The 23,417-nt window shown below is 37.4% G+C and overlaps 1 protein-coding gene and 1 pseudogene across 2 annotated transcripts in view; one reads left to right on the top strand and one right to left on the bottom strand.

Annotated features, from left to right (window-relative positions):
• LOC306849709 (uncharacterized protein) overlaps positions 1–23,417 on the top strand; it is a 919,849-nt gene that overhangs the window by 475,367 nt on the left and 421,065 nt on the right. The gene's annotated exons all lie outside the window — the stretch shown is intronic.
• Positions 15,673–23,417, bottom strand: part of LOC306849102 (nephrocystin-4-like) — a 179,726-nt pseudogene continuing 171,981 nt past the window's right edge. The window contains exons 26-30 of the transcript in view: positions 21,916–22,087; positions 20,724–20,733; positions 20,436–20,605; positions 18,764–18,907; positions 15,673–15,813 (exon numbers count right to left, since the gene is read on the bottom strand). The product of the transcript in view is annotated as a nephrocystin-4-like (transcript). The remainder of the gene's footprint in view (positions 15,814–18,763; positions 18,908–20,435; positions 20,606–20,723; positions 20,734–21,915; positions 22,088–23,417) is intronic.

Raw genomic sequence — 23,417 nt, 5'->3', positions numbered from 1 at the left:
AGCGCGAATATAATGATGTCGTCATTCATAATATGCTTGTGCAAACACTGCAGCTTTACAAAGCTCATCGACGTCTTTCACGTCCACCACCTCGGAGGAAGACAAGCGGAGCGTCGAGCCCTCTCTCTGGTGGAAGAAACCGCGGGGCGGGCTTCCGAACACAGAGAGCGGGCGCTGGATCTGATGATCCATGTGCGAGCCCCACGAGTGCAGCCGCCGCTCTGCCTCGGCAGCCGCGGGGCCAGCACCGTAAGGAACACTCGCAAAGGTTCCCTTCTCGAAGAGAGCCCTCCGGGAACGAAACGTGCGTAGCGGAAGCCGCTCACAGTGTGAACAGTCGGCTCCCTCGAGAGCCGACTCCGCATGCTTCGCGCCCAGGCAGACCACGCGCAAACTGTGTGTATCCCCGCTCGTGATTGTAGTGAGAGCAGGGAGGAACACACAGCTTGAAGCGTGATCCGAGATCGCCCTTATGCTTTGATTTACTTGTGGCCTTGGACATAGTGCTTTTCTTTTTTTTTTTGACAAACAACACCAAATAAGACTCACAAAACAAATATCGGACTGACAGACACACAGAGCGCTTGCTGAATGACAGAACAGCTGAAGCCGGCTCTGCCGCACGTGCCTTTATAGCTTCCTGGTCGTGACGTCACCCGCCCGTGACGCCTCGCCCTTCCATTGGGCTGATTGTACAGATGATTCAGAGCGCGGTCACGCTGAAGGCGTTCCCTAAGCGTCTTCGGACGCAGCTCGAGTTTCTGAAGGGGAAACTGCATTGTGAAAGTTGAAAGAAAACTTTCTGAAGTCAAGCATCTACATTAAGATTGAGCTCTTTGTCACACGTTTGCATGTTACTTGCACCTATGAGGTTCCCAGGTGAAGATCTATGGAGGTGGTGTCAGCGGATATCACAGGCAGCATTAAGGAGCTGTCTGTTCTCACCACTTAGAGAAGCAGAGGCAGGTATTGTCTACCCAGGAGTCAGGAGACCCAAACTCAAGCACCCCACTGTCTTCCCCTGCCAGATTCACCAGCTGCCTGCCAAGCCAAACACGGGAGAAATATGAACCTGTCATACTATCGGAAGCCCTGCATACGTCTGCTCCCGCAGCATCTTGTCAGATAGGATAAGAGGAGAGAGAGGAAAAAGACAAAGAGAACAGACAAAAGGGACACAGAGGGAGCTAAATAAACATTAACGTTTTTAAAGAGACAGTTCTGACCTGATTGGATTCTGATTCTCTTATTTATTCATCCTCATGTTGAGTACAAAAGGAGAATGTATTTTTTTCTTCTATACAATGCTAGATGTGCACCTGTCAAGCTCCAAAAAGGCAGCATAAAAGCATCATAAATGTGATCTATGACTTATGTGCTATATTACAAAATGATAGATGATAGTTTTGTGTGAGGAGGAATATACTGAAATTTTAAATCACTGCTTGACAACCATTTAAAAGAGCATGGACTTTCTGCTGTCAATATCTTCTTTTGTGTTTCATGGAAGTATTAAAGTTATGCAGGTTTGGAACAACACGAGGGCAAGTAAACGAGGACAGAATTTTCATTTTTGGTCAGATCTACATGTGAAGCTTATTCTCAAAGAGAGAGTGAGAGCGAAACTTTGTGTTTTCAGCCTTGGGTGTGGCTCTCTATGGATTCTGTCATTATAGGCAGAGGAATGATAATGATTAACATCAAGAATGAATAGCAAGAAAGATATCGATGAAGTAATCAGCGGTATAGCTGACTTCAGAGACAAAGGCAGGGAGAACAGCACGGAAAATAACAGGTTGATTGTCTTTTCTGTCCACATCTCACCATTAAAGGGAAAATGAAAATTGTTTGATCATTTACTCACCCTCATATATTTCCAAATCGACTTTCTTTCTAAAGGAGCTATTGTTGAGCTACTTTTTTCCATAGAATGAAAGTGGTTAACATTCTCTTTCATCGTTTTGAAAAGAACAGTTTAGACATTCTGCTAAACTTCTTTTGTGTTCTACCCAAGAAAGAAAGCCATATGGTTTGGAACAACATGAGAGTGAGTAAATGATGACAGAATTTTTATTATCCCTTAAATATCATGAAAAGCACTGAGCAGATTTACATTTCCTTATGTATTGCAGCTAATCCCTCAAAAGAGATGTTTCATAACCCAGTTAAACAGTGTGCTCGGCAAGAAAAGAACTGTAAAACATTTAGGAAACAAACCAGCATGCTTAGTTTAAGTGGGATTAATTTACTTCTCCGCTTTTGTTTATTTCAACATTGCAGATTCACATCAGCTTCCTTCATTTGAGAAATTAAAGCGAAAATTGCATTCAGTTTGTCACATCACATTCAGTCTAATACTACATGTCGCTAAATCTGTCTCAGGTTGATTTATTGTTCCGCTCTAAGCTGTTATACTTTTTCATTTTTCTTTTAATATTAAAAAAATGTTATCTTGTTTTCTGCAAGGCCATGCTTTCTCTTGCAAATTTTGTCTTGCATACAACCACTAACATACTCTCTCCCTTCATTTGTCAGTTTTGAGTTTGTATTATAAGCGCCCCTCTCATTTGGATCCCAAATTGCACCATTAAAACTTCCTTAAGTCAAACTCTTCAGATGAGATCTTAAAATGCTCTGTCAGACTTTGAAGTCTGTCACAAGCTCTGAATGTGTGAAAACTCCGCTGCACCTGTTTCCACTGCTACCAGCACGATTTGCGGTTTCTAGCGCAGAATTCATTAAACTCAGACTTTTAATTGATTAAATACCTCCACTGGCGAATTTCAGGAACACACGCGATGAAAAATGCCCTTTGTGGTGCCTATGTGGTTCATTTTGATGAGCTCGAGCCAGGAAAGATATAGCTCTCCTGAGGGTCTTTCCATCAGGTGGTCTGGATTGGATTTTTTAGAACTGTTCTGTGAACTTTTTAGACTGTCATGACTGAAGAAATATATAATGATATTAAAATTATGTCCAAACTGATGATTGAAAAATAGATATTTATTGTAAAATTTGTGAAATATTACAATTAACAGTGTTATTAGGTGTTTTTATTTAACTTTTTATTTAGGTTTTATTTTATTTTTTTACTTTTTATGAATATGTTATTATATGTATTATATTAATACGTATAAAATAAAATAAAAATACATACAAATACTTTTGTGCTTTATATGTATTACAATTGTATTTTTTTCCATTAATATACTATACACACTAAAAACATTAAGGTTTTATTTTTTTAATTTTGTTTTAAGATTTATGCAATTTAATTAATAGTAAGATTCCATCAAATTGAATTGTATAATCCTTACATGTTTTAACTGAATAACTGATTAAGGATTGTTCAATTATTCATTTGAAATACGTAAGGATTATTCAGTTAAATGTGATGGGAATTTTACTATTGTGTGGGAATTTTACTATTAATTAAATTGCTTAACAAATAAATAAAAAGGCTTAATATTTTTTTGAGTGTACTAACATGCTAGAAATAAGATTATTATTATATTAATACATATAAAACTAAAAATACATTATATATTGATAGTAATTTACAAACATCGAAAATATAATGTAAATTCTTAATTAGAATCAGTCTTTAAGTTGATCTGCTAATTGCTTTACAGTAGGATCTATTCTGAGATTATGATTGACCTCACCTTTCATTCTGATAAACATTATCTGCTTAATTAGTCCTAGATATTGTTAGAACCATTATTGGTAATTATGCAGACTGAATGCTTTGGGGTTGTGTGTGATAACTGGTCTTAGATCAGCTTGTGTTTTTCATTTCCTGTTTAATAGGATTATACATGCATGAGAAAGCTGATCACAGATCAGCATTCTTCAGTTGAGACTCAGGACACCATGGGGCCCGGAGCGCTTGTGCCCTCGGAATACCTGCGGCTCTTTAGCAGGCCTGGGACTGCAGCTTAAACGAGAATCGTGGGCTTAGTTTTATCAGTGCCATCCAGATCGGTAGCAATACAAAGCGCAGATCACATACACACACCGCACTGCACGGCTGTATGTGTGTGTGTGTCGCCTGATTCATATCAGCCGCTGTAACAACGTCACGTTGTAGTTCCTCTCCAACGGAGGTTCTGTTAGGTGGCATTTGTCCTAATTAAAACAGCACGCATCTGCCACAGCGAGACCAGACCTGAATAAATAAACTGACACGCAAGCTGCGCCAATGACATCTATGACTTCCTGTCGCAAAATAACGCTCCCTGCCTGCAGTCATATGATTTCATCAGAGCCGAGATGGTGAATTAATGCGCTCAGGATCCGGTTTCCTCTCCTCAGCTCTAAGCTCAGCCTCTTCACACACTGGATTATAAAGCTTTATTTGATTTACTGTGGTCACATCCTCAGGCTGTGATGTCAAAAGCACGCATTTTTATAACAAAGTCTCACTGTGGTGTGTGTGTGTGTGGGGGGGGGCTCCATATTCAAAATGGAACAGTATGTGAATGTGGGAAATATTTCAGTGTACAACCAAAGCCACATGCTCTATCTATCAAACACACGTTCGAAGAACAATATGGCTTCAGCCTAATAAACTGCTAATCTATTGCACACATCTCGTTTTTTTATTTTATTTTTTTATTTTCTGTGCAACATCGTTTGAAAGCCATTCAATTCACTTTATTTGTCTCTTAGTGTCAGCTTTGCTATGTAGAACTACATAGAGCCCCTCAATTAACTTGTGTTTGTAATAACTGCAAGCACATAAACTACAAAAAGGAGAATATCTCCCAAATGAATTATTTAAAAGTCCAACTTTCATTCAAAAAACAACTATTGATCAATGTAGTCCATTAGTGGAGTCAAATATTACTCGTTTATGATTAAAAGCAAAAAAAAAATTATCTGATGCACAGAATCAAACTCATTTCAAAGGCTTTTTGTACACATCTGTGTCTTCTCGGCATGCGTCAAATGAGGCACCGCTCAAGAAACAAATCACGCAGTGACATTCGCAACATCTGGAGATCCCATTCTGCAATATTCTGAATTAAGTTAAATAAAGTTCTGAAATAATAACTAAATAAAGTTAAATAAATAAATACAAATATTAAATAAGAGTTACTGCTCATTAAGAGTGTTTATAGTTGCCAAGCAATATTCTGAAACCAATATAATGACTCATCCAGTCAGATTTTAGAGCCTGAACTATATGCTTCATAACTATTACTTGGGAGTCAGATATGACTATTATTTGTATAGTTTGGTCTGCTTGGTAAAAAACATGCCTGCCTCTGACATCTGAATTTAAAATGGAGCGTCAGCACTTCCTCTCTGCACAAGATTTCCTAGAATTTGAGTAAATTAGGATTATAAGATTTTTTCCTTGCCTTCTAATGTTGGAATCGTGTCATTTATGTCATCCGTTTAAAAAAGGTGTTTGTAAATTGCACGTCATGTTTGCGTCAGCATTAAGCGAGTCTTAAGTGAAGACCTGTGGGAGAGTGAAGGATCTTTATGCAGAGCTGTGACTCAGAGCTCCAGAGCAGGTGTACATCCATATGCTTCCTTAATTACACTAGTCTAAACGATGATTAAAAACAGCACCACTTAAACATATGACAGCCACGGGTCCCCTCCCCCCTCCTCCACTGCCTCCAGACACACACATACATACACACACACACACGCACACACATACATGCACACACACACACACACACACACACATGCTGGCGAGTCTTGTGTTAAAGAGAGGAAAGTGAAAAGCCGTGTATTAGGGCGTCCTGGGAGAGAGCATGAAGGGTCGGACAAATCTGATTGTTCTGGAATTATTTCCATGTAGAACAGTGTCAGAGCAGTGCTGAGAAATATCTGTCAGATTTCATTATGCTCACAGAGCAACTTTGAAATCCAAAGGGGACGATAAAACTTGCCCCGTCTTTGCTCTGCAAAAATAAGTGCTGCAGCCTTTTATCAGTGATTACGCAATTACTGTCAGGACACCAAAATGTGAAGAAAGAGAAGTGCTGGAAAAAGCTTTTTTCTGTCTCTCGGAGGAGAAAACGAGGTGTAGCATGATAGCATGTGTGCAGAGTTTGACTTAACCTCACTCCCCTGATCTCAAAAAGAGGCGACTGACGCTAGAGGCCGTGGCCTTTAGCCTCCTTGTTAGAGCGCCCGCCTCCTGCGCCGGAGACAGCGGTTCGAATCCCGCTCAGAGCGAGGCGAAGTAGAACCGGTCACATTGGTGCCGTTGACCCGGACGGAAGGTTTAGGGGGGGTGAGTGTAACAGACGCAGGCAAGTGTGCTGGTGCGTGTAAACCTCACTCCCTTAATCTCAAAGAAGGGAGATTAAGGGGGATTCGAACCGCGGTCTCCGACGCGGCGCCCGCCTGCCCGCGCCGGAGACCGCGGTTCAAATCCCGCTCGGAGCGAGGCGAAGTAGAACCGGTTACATGTGGAGCACTGCCTGCTGTCAAAATCTCACTGGATTATTACAATTAATGCCAAATAAATGTTTGGAAATGTAAACTACAGACTACAGCAAAAGATAGAAATACTTGATTTAAAACCATTTTTTAGCTGGTGAAAATACTAGTGCTCTAATAATTTTGGCCACCATTAAACTACATTTAAAATATTTAAATAAAAAAAATAAATTCAATTAATTATATTATTTAATGTGATTCATTCTAGTGATTAATAATTTAAAATTAATAATAATGAATAATTTATTGAGAATTTTCTCAACAAACAGAGAGGGAGTAAATAATATCTGTCAGCAGACAGTGTCAGAGAGTCACCAGTCACCGCAGTCTCCACTAACGGCACTCACCAGATCCCAATCCCCTGATTTCTGATCACTGCCACCTGTCAGCACTAATCAGCAGCACGATATCCCTGCACTCCTCCCGTTCACTCACTGTCTGGTCTCAAACTTTCCATGTTGACTAACCTGACCCACTTACCTTTTGTCTACTTACCAGTTGCGCCAGTGTTCCTATTCCCGTTCTCTGCCGCTCCAGTTCTCCACCGTCTCCACGCTCCACTGTTACCTCCGGATCCCCTGGAAAAGGAAAAGGGACATTCATAATCTGATAAGCCCCTAGATGTGATTGTATTGCACTTACCTCTGTGTCCTGTGTCTATCTGCTGACAGACAGAGCTCTGTCATCATCCACAGGGTAACACTGATGTCTCATGTCCTGATTATTCTGGCTGTTTACAGCAAAGCTGCCTTTTAGCATCCATGTTTGGAGAGATAATTACACCTGAGGCCCACAGCACTGCAAAGCATGACTCATTACTCAAAAAACATACACTTTAAAAGAAAGCTATATATCTATTGTGAAGAAAATGTAAGCCTCGCTTGCTTCTGTTCTGCATGGCAGCGCTTTCTAACAGGTCAGAGTGGCTATGCAAGCACTTCTTAGCCACCAATAAAGTACTTATTGGTGTTTTTCTAATTAGCGTGTGTGATTACAAAAACATAGTCTTATACTGTATAAATATATATTTATATAATAAAAACTTAGAGCGATATGGTCACTGTCTAACAAAATGTGTCTGGTAACAATTGTCAGATTGAATCTATATAAATACATTACAACCATCGATAGAAAGATTAGATCATTTTACTGACTCACTCTTTCAGCTGACTCTTTCTCGTTCAGCAAAATATAATTTTGTTCCTTTGAATAGAGTTGATGTGTTATATTTTCAATAGCCAGATTCCCTGTACACATTCACATGCTCAATCTAATGTTGTCAAAGAAAAAGTTCACCTCCTGTGTTTTTCAGTCATTCGTCACGTGACAAACACATTGAACAAATCGTTCATGAATGACCCATCACTAATTAAAACAGATTTTTGACTTCAGCTTGGTTGCTGTGGTGGATGAATGCTGTTTTCTTCAAAAGTGTTTGTGTGCATCAGGGTCAGGAGAAACACGCAGTGCATCTGTATAATAATCAAACATAGAGCAAACATGAAAGGAGTGGAGCTGTAATTATACTGGAATAATGCACAAACAGACAGTTTGCACCCACAGTCGCCAGCGCTTACACTTACACCCACTCGCCCACTTCATTTTCCCCATCCGTGCGTCCAATACACAGCATTCATAATGAAACGCAGCAAATCTCTGCTGTCCAGCTCTCAACAGCCCCTGATTTAATCAGAGAGAGAGAAACACAGAGAAATTACTTCCTTAAAAACTGTAAAAACATATTACATTGAGTAGTCAATTAAAATTCATTTTGTTCTACTGGTTCACTTAATAGACAATAACTCACTCATCCATGTATACCTTTCTTTTTCAGTCTTATACATTCATTTTCTCTTTCCAGAGATGAAAAGACAATGCAAAATGTATTTAAGTTTATGAGTGCTTTCATTTGGATTGGCCTTTCAAATAAAACATTTGCTCTTCCATAACAGGATTCATTTACAGGCTAAGAGGATGAATAAATTAATGCTTTTGTTCCAAATCCTTCCATTTATTGCCTATTTTTGCTTCTGCCCTGAAAATATATATATATATATATATGCAGAGGCATACACAAAAATGTATGAAAGCCAGTTTCTGCCTCGGAATAGAAAATATAGAGGCAGTTGTGTTTTATCTCACAATCTAGACTTTTTCCTCACAATTCTGATTAGAAAAACAAATAAAATATTATTGTGACATAAACTCTGAATTACAAGAGATAAACTTCCCAACTGTGTGTGTGTGTGTGTGTGTGTGTGTGGGTTATGAGTTATCAACTCAGAATTGCAAGATATAAACTCAGAATTTTAACTTTTTTCCCCCAATTCTGAGTTTACACCTTGTAATTCTGCATTTATACAATGCAATTCTGATATTTTCTGAACTCTGAATTTACATCTCACTATATGGTTTTATTTGTTTTTTTGCCATTAAATAAAAATAAAAATGGTAATTGCAATTTTTTGTCTCACAATGAAAATTTTTTCTTGCAATTGCAAGTTTATATCTTACAAGTCTGATTTTCCTAGCATGTTATAAACTATATTTATAAACTTCTATACTCAGAATGGCAAGAATCCTAGAATCCTAACTTTATTTTCAAAATGTTCAAATTTCTATTTCAGAGTGGTCTCAGACTTTTGTACATTGTATTTTTATTGGAATCCTACAACGTCACTGACCAAAAATGCTACATGTTCCCGTAACCTAAGCTACAGGAAACTATAAAGAGATGCAGAGTTGCAGTATGTGTATGAGTAACACAATTAAATGCTAGCTAAACTGCAATGCTCCCTAGAGATTTGAGCCTTCAACCTTAGCTTTACAGACTTTTCTTTTCTTTTTCATTTCCCCTGACTTTCCTTCTGAACTCCTGCCTGTCAGAATCAATGAATAGTCTCGGTAACACACTAGCCAAGTATTATTAGCATAAAAGGGCATTTTGTCTTGAGTGGATCAATTGTTTCTAAAAACAAAGATCTTGTAATTAAAACCTAACTAGGAGTTTCTATCTTTGGTAGTTTGTTGGAAATGAGCACTGGAATGCCGGAGGCTGGGGAATGCAGGGGAAAAACCCTGAAGGGGGTTTGAGGTCATAATATCTAACTAAACATAGATGGAAACATCATGCAGAGATTTCATTTAATGATCAGCTAAAGATCAAACAGGCTTTCACTGCGCACCAGAATCTGATCTAGAGAGCTGCTCACTGCTGATGTGGCCCAGAGAGATGGAACAAAATGAACAAATGCGTTTCTGAGTGGGTAGATATGAGGATCCTCTCACTCATATTTGTGGGCCACGAACCTTCTAATGGAGAACTAAACCATTTAAAATTGACCTTACTAATGAGTAAATATTTTTAACACTGTTTTTAACCTAAGCAAACATTTTTATTCTAGTGTATTCTGCGCCACTGCAATGATTCACACAACTAGAACATATTTCAGTATAAACATCTTCCAATCGCACTCTCTCGAACAAAATTGTGCCTGAAAATAAATGAGAATTACAATTTGCTCTTGGGCAGTCAGAGATATTCAGTTATCACAAAAGTATCATTCCAGTGCATATGTCTATTGTTAAAGGAGACAGCACTGTCAGCTGTAGATATATATAAACAATCCTACTCATTATTGCGTGCTCGCTGAATGCTCTTTTGTTCAAGCTAATATGTAGACTATGCCTCAGGCCCATTGCTTGAAGTAATGGAATACCAGCACTGCTCTAATTAGGCTTGAGCCTGATTATAACAGAGGCCTAATTAAAGATATTTCTTATGCCTCTTATGAAGCTCAGTATGTTTAAGATTCAGCATAAACCTTTGGCAAACACCTAAAGCTGAATAACCAGAAAGCCTCCGTATAGAAATGAAAAAGTGCAGAGACTGAGAAGTTTCAAACTAAGGAACATTTATGTTGAAATAAATGAATATTTGGGGTTCAGTAGAAGTTAAAATCAATCAACTGCATTTGTGGCATGAAGTTTACTAGCACAAAAATTCATTTTCACTTCTTTTAAAAAGCAAAAATCTGTGAGGCACTTTAACTGGAAGTGAATGAGGGCAATTCATAAACATTAAAATACTCACTGTTAACATGATGTTTAAAAAAAATCACTAACATTTTCTGTGTAAAGTTATATCCAATTTTACAACTTTGTTTATATGACAATGGAATGCCATAAACCCTGACTGTAAATGTGTAATTAAACAGTTTTACAGCTCAAATAATACACAAGTTCGGTCACACTTTATTTTAAGGACTAATTTGCACTCGATAGATGCCATTTCCACCGCAGAGCAAACAAAAAGCTAATTGCCACTTCATATCTCTTAACTTTTTCATACTTTCAACTTCACATTGTGAGCTTTAAAGTAACAATTATGCAAAACAAAAAGGGCAGCTGTGACTTTATATTGTGACTTCAGATCTAATTGTCTTTAGATTTTTTATTTTAAACTTCATCTGACAGGTTTATTTTCACTCTAAGGCTGAAACAGGCTTCCATATGGTCCGAAGTGCCAAGACAACACTGATACGTTCAACGAATACAAGAATGTGCAAAACAAAGGTTTGGTAATATCATCATTGAAATGCAAATGAAAGTCTCACTACAGTCAAGGAGTGGTAACTACTCACTGTAATTAGTGCTATGAGCTGTAATTAGGACTATATGGCGGTCTCATCTCCGTCTGAGCCCAGACTTATTTGATTATAGGTGAATTAGAGTACATTTCCAAAAGGCACAGTGTTGTTGCCTGTTTATGATGTTGCGACTTTCTTATTTGCTAAATGCTCTTTCTATCATGCACTTACTTGCAATTATCATGTAATTATCTGAGTGCTTCTCAAAGAGAGCAAACAAACAAAATGCACACAGATCATCTGAGGAGTGGTGACATCAGCATCTTTACAATAGGAATTCTGATCCGTTTCTGCCTTTGTGCAGGAGTCTCCGTGACAGAAATGACACTGCTGGGAAAGAATAAAAAGAGACTGAGACATTGTATTTAACATAGTTTTTCTTTTGTACACATCATCTACAATATAGCTGTGTGAAGCTTTAGGAGGAAAATCACCAAGGCCAGAAACTTTTCTAAAGATATGAATGCGCAAATCGGATTTGTACTTAACTCGAACATAGAGGAATATTTTCAAGGTATTTCATTTGGTGTTGATCCTTTTAAATTATTCATATACTTAGTTCTAAGGCCTTAAACACACGAAAGCCTGGCTTAGACGATATGATGTAATATTCCATTTAAAAGTGTCAAAACTTAAACACACTTCCTACAGCTGAATTTAAAGGACCGTTGGCCTTTAAATTAAAAAAAAAAAAACACTTCCTAAAAGTATAGACTTGCTGTGACTTGGATGAATCTCTGCTGTGACCTGCCTGTCATCATCAGGAGATATGTGTGACCAGACATAGTTTAATTCTGACCCATCTCCGCATCAAAGCGGTGCTCTTTTTACCTCTAGCAAGCTCAATAGACCATCCAGAATTTACTTTGTAGGTCCTTTCCTCTTCTCTCAAGCCCTCTAAATGGATAAACCAAGACCAAAATACTGAAAAATATAATCAACACAAAAATAAATGGAGCACAAATATATATATATTAATGGTGTTGTGGATTTAAAAAAAGAACTAAATAAATGAGAAAGTCAGACTGCAGTCTCTAAAAATCATTTAACGAGCGCTCTTCTGGACAAGACTTTTCTCAGGGTGAACTATTACTCCACATTTTACTGATGCATTGAGAAAATGGGGTTTTGAGAAAATTCACCTCCTGATACCACCTGAAAAAAATCAGTTACCTACATGTTTTTGTCATATTTCCAATATTTTCAAGGTAAAGTACTCAGATGGGTTATTCAGTTTAGAAACAGAGTGAATTACACATTTAAGTTTTGCAGTGGAACGAAAATTGAATTTGTGTTGTTACCTTTCACAGCAGTAAAATGCTTTTGATCAAACGTTAAATTGAGAAATATAACACCAACAAAGTATAACCGAAAACAAAAATAACGACTTTAATCAACAATTCTTCTCCTCTGAAAGCTCTCGGATTTCATCAAAAATATCTTCATTTGTGTTCCGAAGATGAACGAAGGTCTTACAGGTTTGGAATGACATGAGGGTGAGTAATTACTCCCCCCACCCCCACCACCACCAAAAAAACCCCATCAAAAAACAAACAATAACAATAAATTGTAATATTTGCATTTGCAGGAAGTGAGGCCCGAGGCAGTCGCTATCCCCGGGCAATGATCCCTTCAGCCCGAGCCACAATATATCCTTGAATGTACTGAACCTGAATCAAAATAAAACAGATCTAAAGCTACAAAGGCTCTCCAAAGCCCAGAGACAGCTGAAACCTCAGAGAGCCCAAATGAAAAAGAGAGTGAGGGACAGCATGTGTCATAGAAAAGACAGGAGCTGTTATTTGGACACACACACACACCCACCATCAGATCTGTGGTTTCCAGGCACTCTGTTGTATTGCTTTCCACTCTTTCACGCTCTCTCTTCCGTCATGGTAAAGGCTGCCCTCTACAGGCCAGTAACAATCACGAGAAAGAGAAACGAGGTGATGACGACGGGAGGAAATTGATGCGTGTTACAAACACGCTCCATATGTTCACCCAGATCTGCTCATTAAGACACCACTGCGTTAACTGCTGCTGAGATAATCTATTCTCTACCAGAGAGAGAGAGACGGAGAGTTTCTACGATCTACCAGAGAGCTGCTCCCTTTAACCTCCGTCTCAACACCTCTCCATCAACCTCGCTCCCTCCCTCCGCTCAAGTCTTCTCGAACTCGCACTTTTAAATCATCTCTCATTCTCACCCACCAAAAATACACTATTTCACACCAGCGCTCAGATTTATGTACACACGATCCGGTTAAGCCCTCGTGACGCACCTCGGAGGAAGATGATACATTTTCATTGGGTCTTTGATAGTTTCCTACTCCTTCTGCTCGCACGCACGCGGCAGCACAGCTCTCCGAGAAGCACCTAACAACATCAAGGCGCTGTCTCTGCAGAGACTGTGTTTCTGAGTGTGCGTGTCAGAGGAAAAATGCATAGACGCTGGGGGGAAAAAACCCTCTACAGCGTGTGAACAGTCTGTGGACAGCGCAGGCCTTTCTGAACAACATCCGAGAGGGAAATCCCACAATGCACTTCACCAGTATTGAAATTAGCTGTGAAGTGTTTGAGTGGGAGTGCCAAGGTAAGTGCACGGTCTTTAGGAAGCATTCAAAGGCCTCGGGAGTGATCGCTGATGTTTGTTCTGCCGTTGTGGATTTCTGGGGGAAATGTAAGAGCAAGATACTGGGATATAAACATAGAAAATAGAAAACCTCAGCACCAGTAGTCCTGAGAAGAACTCATCGCACTTCTACACTCATATAGTGGGCTCTAAAAGTTTGAAAGCTCTTGTGAAAATGTTTCTGTCTAGCATTTATCTAATTTCATATATTTTTCATTACAAATGAGATTATCAGCATAACCATTGGAGTGAAAAAGTGGAATGAAATGAATTGAAAAATTATCCAAATGTATTATTTGGTTCATCCCCCATTTGTTTTAATGAGAGCAGCACTCAAGCTGCCTGACTTTCATAAAACTTTTGCATGCAACCCTGTTACCTCTATTTTACGCCAATACAAATAAAGTAAAATTCAACCTAATTACCCTATTTCTTTAAATTTCTAAGACATATACAATACCGGTCAAAAGTTTTGGGTGGGTAGGATTTTTTTAATGTTTTAATGAAGTCTCTTAGGTCCACCAAGGCTGCATTCATCTAAAAAATACAATAAAAACAGTAATATTGTGAAATATTATTACAATTTAAAATAGCTGTTTTTATTTTAAAATGTAATTTATTCCAGTGATGACAAAGCTGAATTTTTGGCAGTTATTTACTCCAGACTTCAGTGTCACAAGATCCCTCAGAAATCATTCTAATATTTTGATTTGGTTCTCAAATAACATTTCTTAATATCAAAGTTAAAAAAATACAAAATAAATAATTTTCTTAATACATTATTTCAGGATCCTTTGGTGTACAGAAAGCTCAAAAGCACAGCATTTATTTGAAATAGAAATCTTTTGTAACGTAAATGTCTTTACTTTTTACAATTTTAATACATCATTGCTAAATAAAAGTAATAATTACTTATTAAAAGAAAGAAAGAAAAAGAAAGGATATCTTACTAAATGACAGCTTAGTTTAAAATGTGTCAATTGAAATGCTTTTTAGTTTGATTATTGATTTATGAATCATTTTATCCAATTTTTTTGGACATCATTCAGTTTTCAAATCAGATTATAAAAATTTCTAGATTTTCAAAGCGGTCTCAGACTTTATTTCCTGTACATTGTCTTTTATGCTCCTTTCTTATTTTCTTCCATCTCTGGACTGGTTAGCTGGCAGGTTATTTGGTTGTTGTCAGACTCAGACAGCTGTAGCTCTAATAGGAGCCAGGAGATTAGTTCACAGATGTTAATGGAAACCCTTCAGAGCTACTGAAAACACACATACTGTTCATGCAAACACAAAGCACAGCATGTCATCATTGATACAACGAATCATACAAATCAAAGACTTTTTTATTGATGCTAGTACAAAAAATACAGTAAAAAGAATGAAGGATGACCATTTTCTTCCCCCAAATTAAGCACTCTATTGTCAGTGAGCGCAAACGTAACACTCTGAACACTTAATGAAACAAAATGACTGGCCATACAAACACGTCTCACTGTTTGAAGATCTAGAACTGAAGTCCTGGGCAAGTGGCCATCCACTCTCCGCTGCTAATGACACATCACAGCAGGGATTCTGCGTAATGATAAACACACACATCAAGAGCGCCGATATGAGCATCAGAAGCTCTTCTCGGTTTCAGCCTGCAGCACTGCAGGGTAGCTTTACTCCAGCGCACGTGAGAGACGCTTTACTCCGTGTATTCAATGAGCTGGATGGAGTTAACCTTACTTACTGTCTGCATTTATATAGAGAGTATGTTTGGTCTGTTTTTCAATACATATCATCCTATTTGGATCAACTTATCACACTGTATAAGCAAAAATACATGTGCATGATGCGAGTAAATCCACATCGATCTGCTGGTTGAAGGTCTGTTTGTGGCCAAAAGCAGCAGCTGTAATGCAGGGTGATTGTGTTGTGTTATCTGTACTGAACCCTAACACAGTAAGTGTCCTCGTTCTTATCCTGTTTGTCATTGATAAAGATGAGAATCTCTTCCATGCCAGGGTTCTGACTCGGAGCAAAGCGCAGGCTGATGGTGTAGAGCTCTCCTCCCCCAATCTAAAACACACACACACACACAAATTAATAGATATGTTTTTTGTACATATGCACACACTGAAAGTGCAGGAATATTAAAATGAAGAATCAGGTCAAACATTTTATTTGTGTATAACTAGTTCTGAATGAAAACTGTTTTTCTATTTCCAAATCTAGGAAACTAGAGAAAGTTTAGGAATAAAACAATAAATAAACAGTTTTCAGCCATAACCTCTATACAGTATTAATATATTTATATTTATATATACATACAAAATATACACAATACACACACACATTTTATGTAAACAAACATTTTTATTTTGGATCTGATTAATCGGAATTAATAGTTTGACAGCACTAAGGGGGAAGTCGTGGAAGTCGTGGCCTAATGGTTAGAGAGTCGAACTCGTAATCCAAAGGTTGCGGGTTCGAGTCTCGGGCCGGCAGGGATTGTAGGTGGGGGGAGTGAATGTCCAGCGCTCTCTCCACCCTCAATACCACGACCGAGGTGCCCTTGAGCAAGGCACCGAACCCCAACTGCTCCCCGGGCGCTGCAGCATAAATGCTGCCCACTGCTCCGGGTGTGTGTGTGTTCACTGCTGTGTGTGTGCACGATGGATGGGTTAAATGCAGAGCACGAATTCCGAGTATGGGTCACCATACTTGGAAGTATGTCACTTCACTTCACTTCACTAATATTTATTTATTTATTTAGTCATTTAGCAGACGCTTTTATTCAAAGCAACTTACAAATGAGGACATAAGAAGCAATCAAAACCAACAAAAGAGCGACAACGTGCAAGTGCTATTACAAGTCTTGGTTAGCCTAACGCAGTACAGATAATTATTATTATTATTAATTTTTTTTTTTTTTTTTTTTTTTTTTTTTTTTTTATGAAAAGACATATAGATAAAATAAAATTAGAATAGAGAGTGCTAGAGTTAGAGGGTCAAGTTAAGATTCCACCAGATGGGAACAGTTAATGAAAAAGTCCGTGAAAGTGTTTTTGTGCATCTTTGGGATGGTACAATAATGCGTCGTTCACTCGAAGAACGCAAGCTTCTAGAGGGCATATAAGTCTGAAGTAATGACTTTAGGTAAAGGGGTGCAGAGCCAGTGGTGGTTCTGTAGGCAAACATTAATGCCTTGAATTTAATGCGAGCAGCTAATATATATATACACACACACACATTTTTAATTTTAGTTTTAGTAAACAAGTTTTAATTTATTTGTGTGCTTTTGTCATTTTTATTATTTTTTTGAAATACTATTTAGCTTTATTTTTATGTTTAAGTAATTATCATACTTAAACTTATTTCAGTGCAGCACTTCTAATTTTCATTTGTTTTTCCTCTAATAGTACAGTATATATTACATTTATTTTCATCAAATACATATATTTTATTTTAAAGCATTATTTCAATACCAAAAATGATGTTTAATCAATTTTCATTAAGTTTTAATTAACAATAACAAAGCCGGTTCTATAATGTCTGCATTTTTCAGTCAACGTGGCCAGAATCCCATAATAAAATGCAGTACGATCAATACTCATTTTATTTTCTGATTGCAAAATCATTGTTTTTAAAAGAATCATTAAAAGAAATATTCACCTACATTTTAAACTTCTGTTTAAAATTTACTCACCCTCTTGTTGTTCAAAACCTGTATCACTTTCTTTCTCCATGGAACACAAAGACAACTGTACTTTTTTCATTTTCCCCCCCATGCAGTTAGTTTCAAAAATTATACAAAAGCACCAAAAAAACAGAAAAGTGGTCCATACGACTATACTGCAAATCTCCTGTTGTCATACGATTAAATTCCTATTCTGGAGCTCTGTTGTAACAGAAATTGCACTCCAGTGTTTAGAGGCAGATGAGAGAAATTGCTCTCTCTTTGTCTTTATACATTATCTCTAATGGCTGACTAAGACATATGGAACACAGTTGAGGATTTAGTTCATAATCTCCTCAAAAGCACACACATCGATTCTTCCATTGTCTTTTGGCTCTGCGCCTATTTTAAAATGATACAGTTGTTATTTCTCAAAGAGGGGAAAAAAACAACATCTCTAGCTGCATTTTTCCAAAATATAGACGTCATAAATCCAGTGTGAGAGAAGATAATTGAAGCTGTGTTGACTAGCAAGAAAATGGAACAGGCCATTTCCTTTCTTTATGAGCTTCAATGCTTTTATTTGACACTGAGGTATCATTAATCCGTTGTGTTCAATACTGTCACTTGCATATTTTACATTGTTTCGCTATTTATTGCCCAGATATGGGATGTGAAACTCACTAAACCATACAGCGATCGATGAGGGCACTGAATGATGAAATTAACATTTTACCCCGTTCTGTTTTACACCATTTCTGTGCAAAATGATGACCAGGAAAAATTACTTTGTGACCCCTAAAGCCACAGTAATATATCCGAGACACTCTGTCCCTGTGGCTAACTAATGTTCTCTGTCTCCATCTGGAGTAATAGCCAAGTGTATCGATCACCTAATCAATTAACAGCTTTTAATTGAAGTCTAATGTAGAGCTGTAAGACCTACACGCATCATTCCGAGCCCTCAAGGTGAGAAGAGTGAGAGCCCTCATATTGGCGTTCCCAGCCCAACTGTGAGAATCTCTTTCTATTTGTCCCATTTTTTTGGACTGCAGCTTTATTGTTTCCTCAGGGGACCGGCATTGCGAGAGGAGCCCGGGCACAAATTGAGTTCTCCAATATACTGAGAACTTCACATACTGTGAGACGTGTCTAAAAATGACAGTTTAGACGGACAGAAATTGATTCCTAGACAGAGGCATGTCAAGATCCTTCTCCTCTGGGCTCTAGACACCTTTCCGTTGAATGGGGCTTTAAAAATATGGTTCTTCTTCAGCGTTAAACAGCAAGGCCTCCTGACAACGTCTGAGATCTGTTGATAGAGCAAGAATTAGCTTTGGGTCCTCTCACCTGAAATTGTTCCTCTTTAAACTGAAGCAGGTCTGGGCGATCTGTGCGCAGATTGAATACTCTAGAGGACGAGTAGGGGTTTGTGAAACTGATTTTCTTATTGCTGCCCGTCCCTCCATCTACAGGAACGCTGATTTCAAACGCCTGGGGAGATTAAAGCACAAGCCGAGAGTCGTACTGTAAAATAACTGAAGTAAAAATGTCAGGTTTAAATCACTGGCACTGACTTCATGCACCACATGAAATTTAAAGACCCATTCAGTTCTTGCCATTGCTCTGCTAAAAATCTACATAAGCTGAGAAAAACGGTCACTCTGGACTATGCATCACATCACACTTATGGCAAAAAATTGTCAGTTTTGTTGCTGTCTAATCATTACTAAAAGTAAACCCATTTTATCGGACACTATATTGACACCCACTGGATAGTTGCTAGAAGAGAGCACTCTGCAAGAGGAAGATAAATGACATGATCAAGTAGTTATGTACTCACAGACACATCTAAATGCACAGTATATAAAAAATAAAATAAATGTGAATTATAATTATACTTTATAATATAATAATAATCTATCTATCTATCTATCTATCTATCTATCTATCTATCTATCTATCTATCTATCTATCTATCTATCTATCTATCTATCTATCTATCTTACTTGTTATGTACATAAAGTATATAAATATATTAAGTCTATTTATCCATCCATCCAAAGATATTTATCTTAAAATTTTGGTTGATGTCAGAACTATGAGCTATCTATCACGTCACATATTTAGATTTAATTCATGCATTTGGTTGACGCTTTTATCCAAACTGATTTTCATGCTTTCAATGCTTTCCCTTGGCCTTGGCATTGCTAGTGCTATGCTCTGCTGTCTGAACTACAGAAATATAAATACATTTAAATTTGTTATAACAAACAATCATTTCTCAATAATATTAATTATCATTTACATACTGTATACAGTACCATTCAAAAGTTTGGAGTCATTCAAATTTTGTATTCATTTTGAAATGCCCCCCACAAAAGAAAAGCATTAAATAGTAATATTGTGAAATAATACTACAATTTAAAACAACCATTTTCTATCTGCATATATTATAATATGTCATTTACTCCTGTGAAGGCAAAGCTGATTTTTCATCAGCCACTATTTTTTTTTTTTGTGGAAACGGTCATACCAACTGCTATTTTTTAGGATTCTTTGATGAATAGAAAGTTAAAAGGAACAATATTTATTTAAGATAAAGTTTTTTTTTTACTTTTTAAAATCAATTGAATATGTCCTTACAGAATAAAAGCATTCAAAGTAAATAAAACAAATCTTACTGATCCTAAAAACTCTTGAACAGTAGTCAAGTCAGTTCACCATTATTTATATAGCGCTTTTTACAATGCTTATTTGTGTCAAAGCAGCTTTACTGGATTAAACAGGAAAATAGTGTCGTTCTCCTCTGGCCAGACGAAACCAGCAGTGTAATTCTAGGTTGCAACAAAGTCAGATTGTGCAGAGGACTCATCTGGTTCCTGTGGTCTTGTCCCAAAGGCTATCTAGGCGATGATGAGGTCTTGTAAATAGGTATAGAAAGGTTTGTGTTATAGTAACAAGTCAGAACCCTACTGTTGCACTCTATTGTTGCACCTATTGATGCACTTTGCTTACTCACCTTGGAGATTACAGGCTGTCTGCATGTGATGCACAGCAGCCAGGAGGCAACTAGCTGCCGAGTGTCCACGTCGACTACATTGAGGTAAAAGAAACGGCTTCCAGGGCGCAGAGCCCTCAGGCCCACACAGACATTCTGAACTCCCTGAGCAGGAAGAGCTAAAACTTCACCTGGAACACACAAATCTTATGATCACAGAGCTTCTGGGATCAAGCACACAAAACAGAAAACCCACACAGAAAAAAGCAACTTCAGAGAAACCCTCCTCTGCAGAACTTCAGAAAACACGAGGCTGCACCTGAAGCTCATAATGTATAGCTACTTTGCCTCATCATCTTTCTTGCCACCTGCTGTACAACATTAGCACACGGCCAATTAAACCAACAGTAAGGTCTCTACCAACACACAGCGCACTGTTGACATGGGAGCTGCTGTATTTGCTCTGCTTGCATATTTCGGATAACAGGAAATACCCATTTTGAGATTTATGCTGCTCGTATAATCCACGTTTCAGTATTTATTCATTTTCTGTATGAATTTGCATTAAAGCTCTGCTTTCTTTGCTGCAGTGTACTGAACCCTGCAAGTTAATGATACTGCTGCAGCCAAAAGAGTTTTATTGTTTTCATCCCCACAATGTACTTGACATAACTTTAACTGTATCTGACTCCACTGTTATTTACAATTTTTTCTGGAATGCAAAACTACATATTTTCATACTTGACTATATGCCTTGCAGTCCCTTGGTTTGGCAAGTAACAGATAATCAGCAAATATATAGGTTAAAGAGGCTGAACAAATAGGCATGGTAAAAACCTTCTCAGAGTAATGGCATCTCGAAATCCATCTCCTGTAAAACCACTGATGGATGGGAAAAATACTATATTAATTTCTGCTATTAGACTGTTTAATATATATATATATATATGATGACTTGTAATGTAGGATTAATAAACGCTAAAACATTATGTCTTTAAAATTGAATTTTGCATGGTTATAATTATTATTGAATACATTTTATTACATATAATCTTCAGATACTGGCTTGGATGGGTAAAATCCAATTATTTAATAATAGAATTATTAAAATTTCTAAATTATTTAAACTTTACTAATATACATACATTTGGGGATTTAATCTGCAAATATATTTATGTTTTTAATTTTTAATTGTATATTTTTTAATTAGCTATGTCTACAGTGGTACTTTACATAAATATACAAAAATGTGAAATTTTAGGTGTGATTAATTGTGAATAAATCACAGAAAATATGCAATTAATTAGTGAAAATTTGAAATCATATTTAAAGCCCTTGAATAAAACACATTTAGAAATAAAATACCTATAACCTAGTCTTCTTACTTACCATCTTATTATTTTTCATCATTCTCTCATTACAGGAAAAAAGGTCATATAATCCCCCATCAGAGCTTGCTTACCCCGATCAGTGTGTTTTCCTTTGACCCCACAATGCGTACCTGAAGCTCGAGGAGATGCGACGTGTAGCACTTGACCCTGCGAATGGCTTGTGTGCCGTGCAGAACCAGCGAATGCCAGCTCAGAGTGCCACACACACAGCTCAGGTCCATCCTTTGCAGGTAATGCACGTATACCTGCCACATCTGCGCAGGGGAGGCCAGCCAAGGGTCACTGCCATAGAGAGATTGACACAGAGCCGCAGACACACAAAAGACACTTTATCACTTTTCTCCTCATATACACTGACACAATAGCAGGACAGGCCTGACAGGCCACACTTCCCCTGAGAGAGAGACACGCATATCACAAATCTTCAAAAGAGAGATGTTCAGAAGACCCAAATGTCACCGTTTTTAAATTCATCCATTCACCCTTTCTTTAAGAGCCTCTCACATGCCAGCGGGCAGTCGTGTCCCTGCAGGAGCTTTGCAGATGTTGATGTCACTCTGCCTGCCGGGGTTTCTACAGTTGGACTGTATTAAAAATGAAGGACTTTGTGCGTGAACTCTTCACCCTGCCTCAGGGGCTCAAGCTCAAGGGACAAAATATGAAGAACGTTTATGCGGTCCTTGATTGTCCTTAACAGCAGCTGCTGTTTGGGATAAAATTAAATAAAATTAAAAAAACTCTACAGCTAATTGATCTCATGGTTATTATAATTATTCAGAAACTCAGTTTTGATGGGTTACTGTGTGTTTGATGAGCTTGTCTGTTGTTCAGTCATTTTAAACCATTAAGTCTATTATGAGCTCTCTAATTAGAGTGGATACCAATGCATTTGTTCCACTGACAAACTACATTTTCATTTTTGTAAGATTAAAAGGGAAAAAGAATAAATCAAACTAATAAAAAAAAATTGTATTTCTAAAATCAGTAATGAATAATTTATTTATTTAGTGATTTAATTTTAATTTAAGTTTGGGGCGTGACTATCTGTTTGATGACCAATAGCAGATGGTTGGAGTGTTCAGGAAATATTAGAACATGTTATATTATTATAATAATTATTATAAAAGATTACATACAGTATATAAAACATGGTTTCCCAAACTTGGGTCAGTGAAACCCCTGAGGGTTTGTGAGGAACTGAATGGGTTGAAAAATTATAATAATATAAAATTAAAACACTTTCTTAAAAATATAAAATAGAAAAAAATACCTACATGAACAAACAAACTCCTGAACATGCCTATGTGTTTAATCAATTGTGAAAATGGGGGTATGTCAAGTGTAATATTTCAGGTAATATTATAAGTTTGAGAATCTGTGAATTGAAATATTATATAATTATATAATATATAAATTATAATATATGGCATTCAGGATGATAATAGAGTATAAGCATAAAGCAAGTGAGCTGTCTGCCTTTAATTAAAATGTGTTGCTTTACGTTTGCTGTCATTCTCACTGGTTCCAGTTGCAGAGAGAGATGTGTGATGTGCAGGTTCTAAAATTGTGTTTTTATTCATGTTCACTGATTATGAACTCAGAGATGTCGCAA

This window comes from Barbus barbus (genome assembly GCF_936440315.1).
Source record: "Barbus barbus genome assembly, chromosome: 29".
NCBI lineage: Eukaryota > Metazoa > Chordata > Actinopteri > Cypriniformes > Cyprinidae > Barbus > Barbus barbus.
This window is presented reverse-complemented; position numbering and strand designations above follow the sequence as displayed.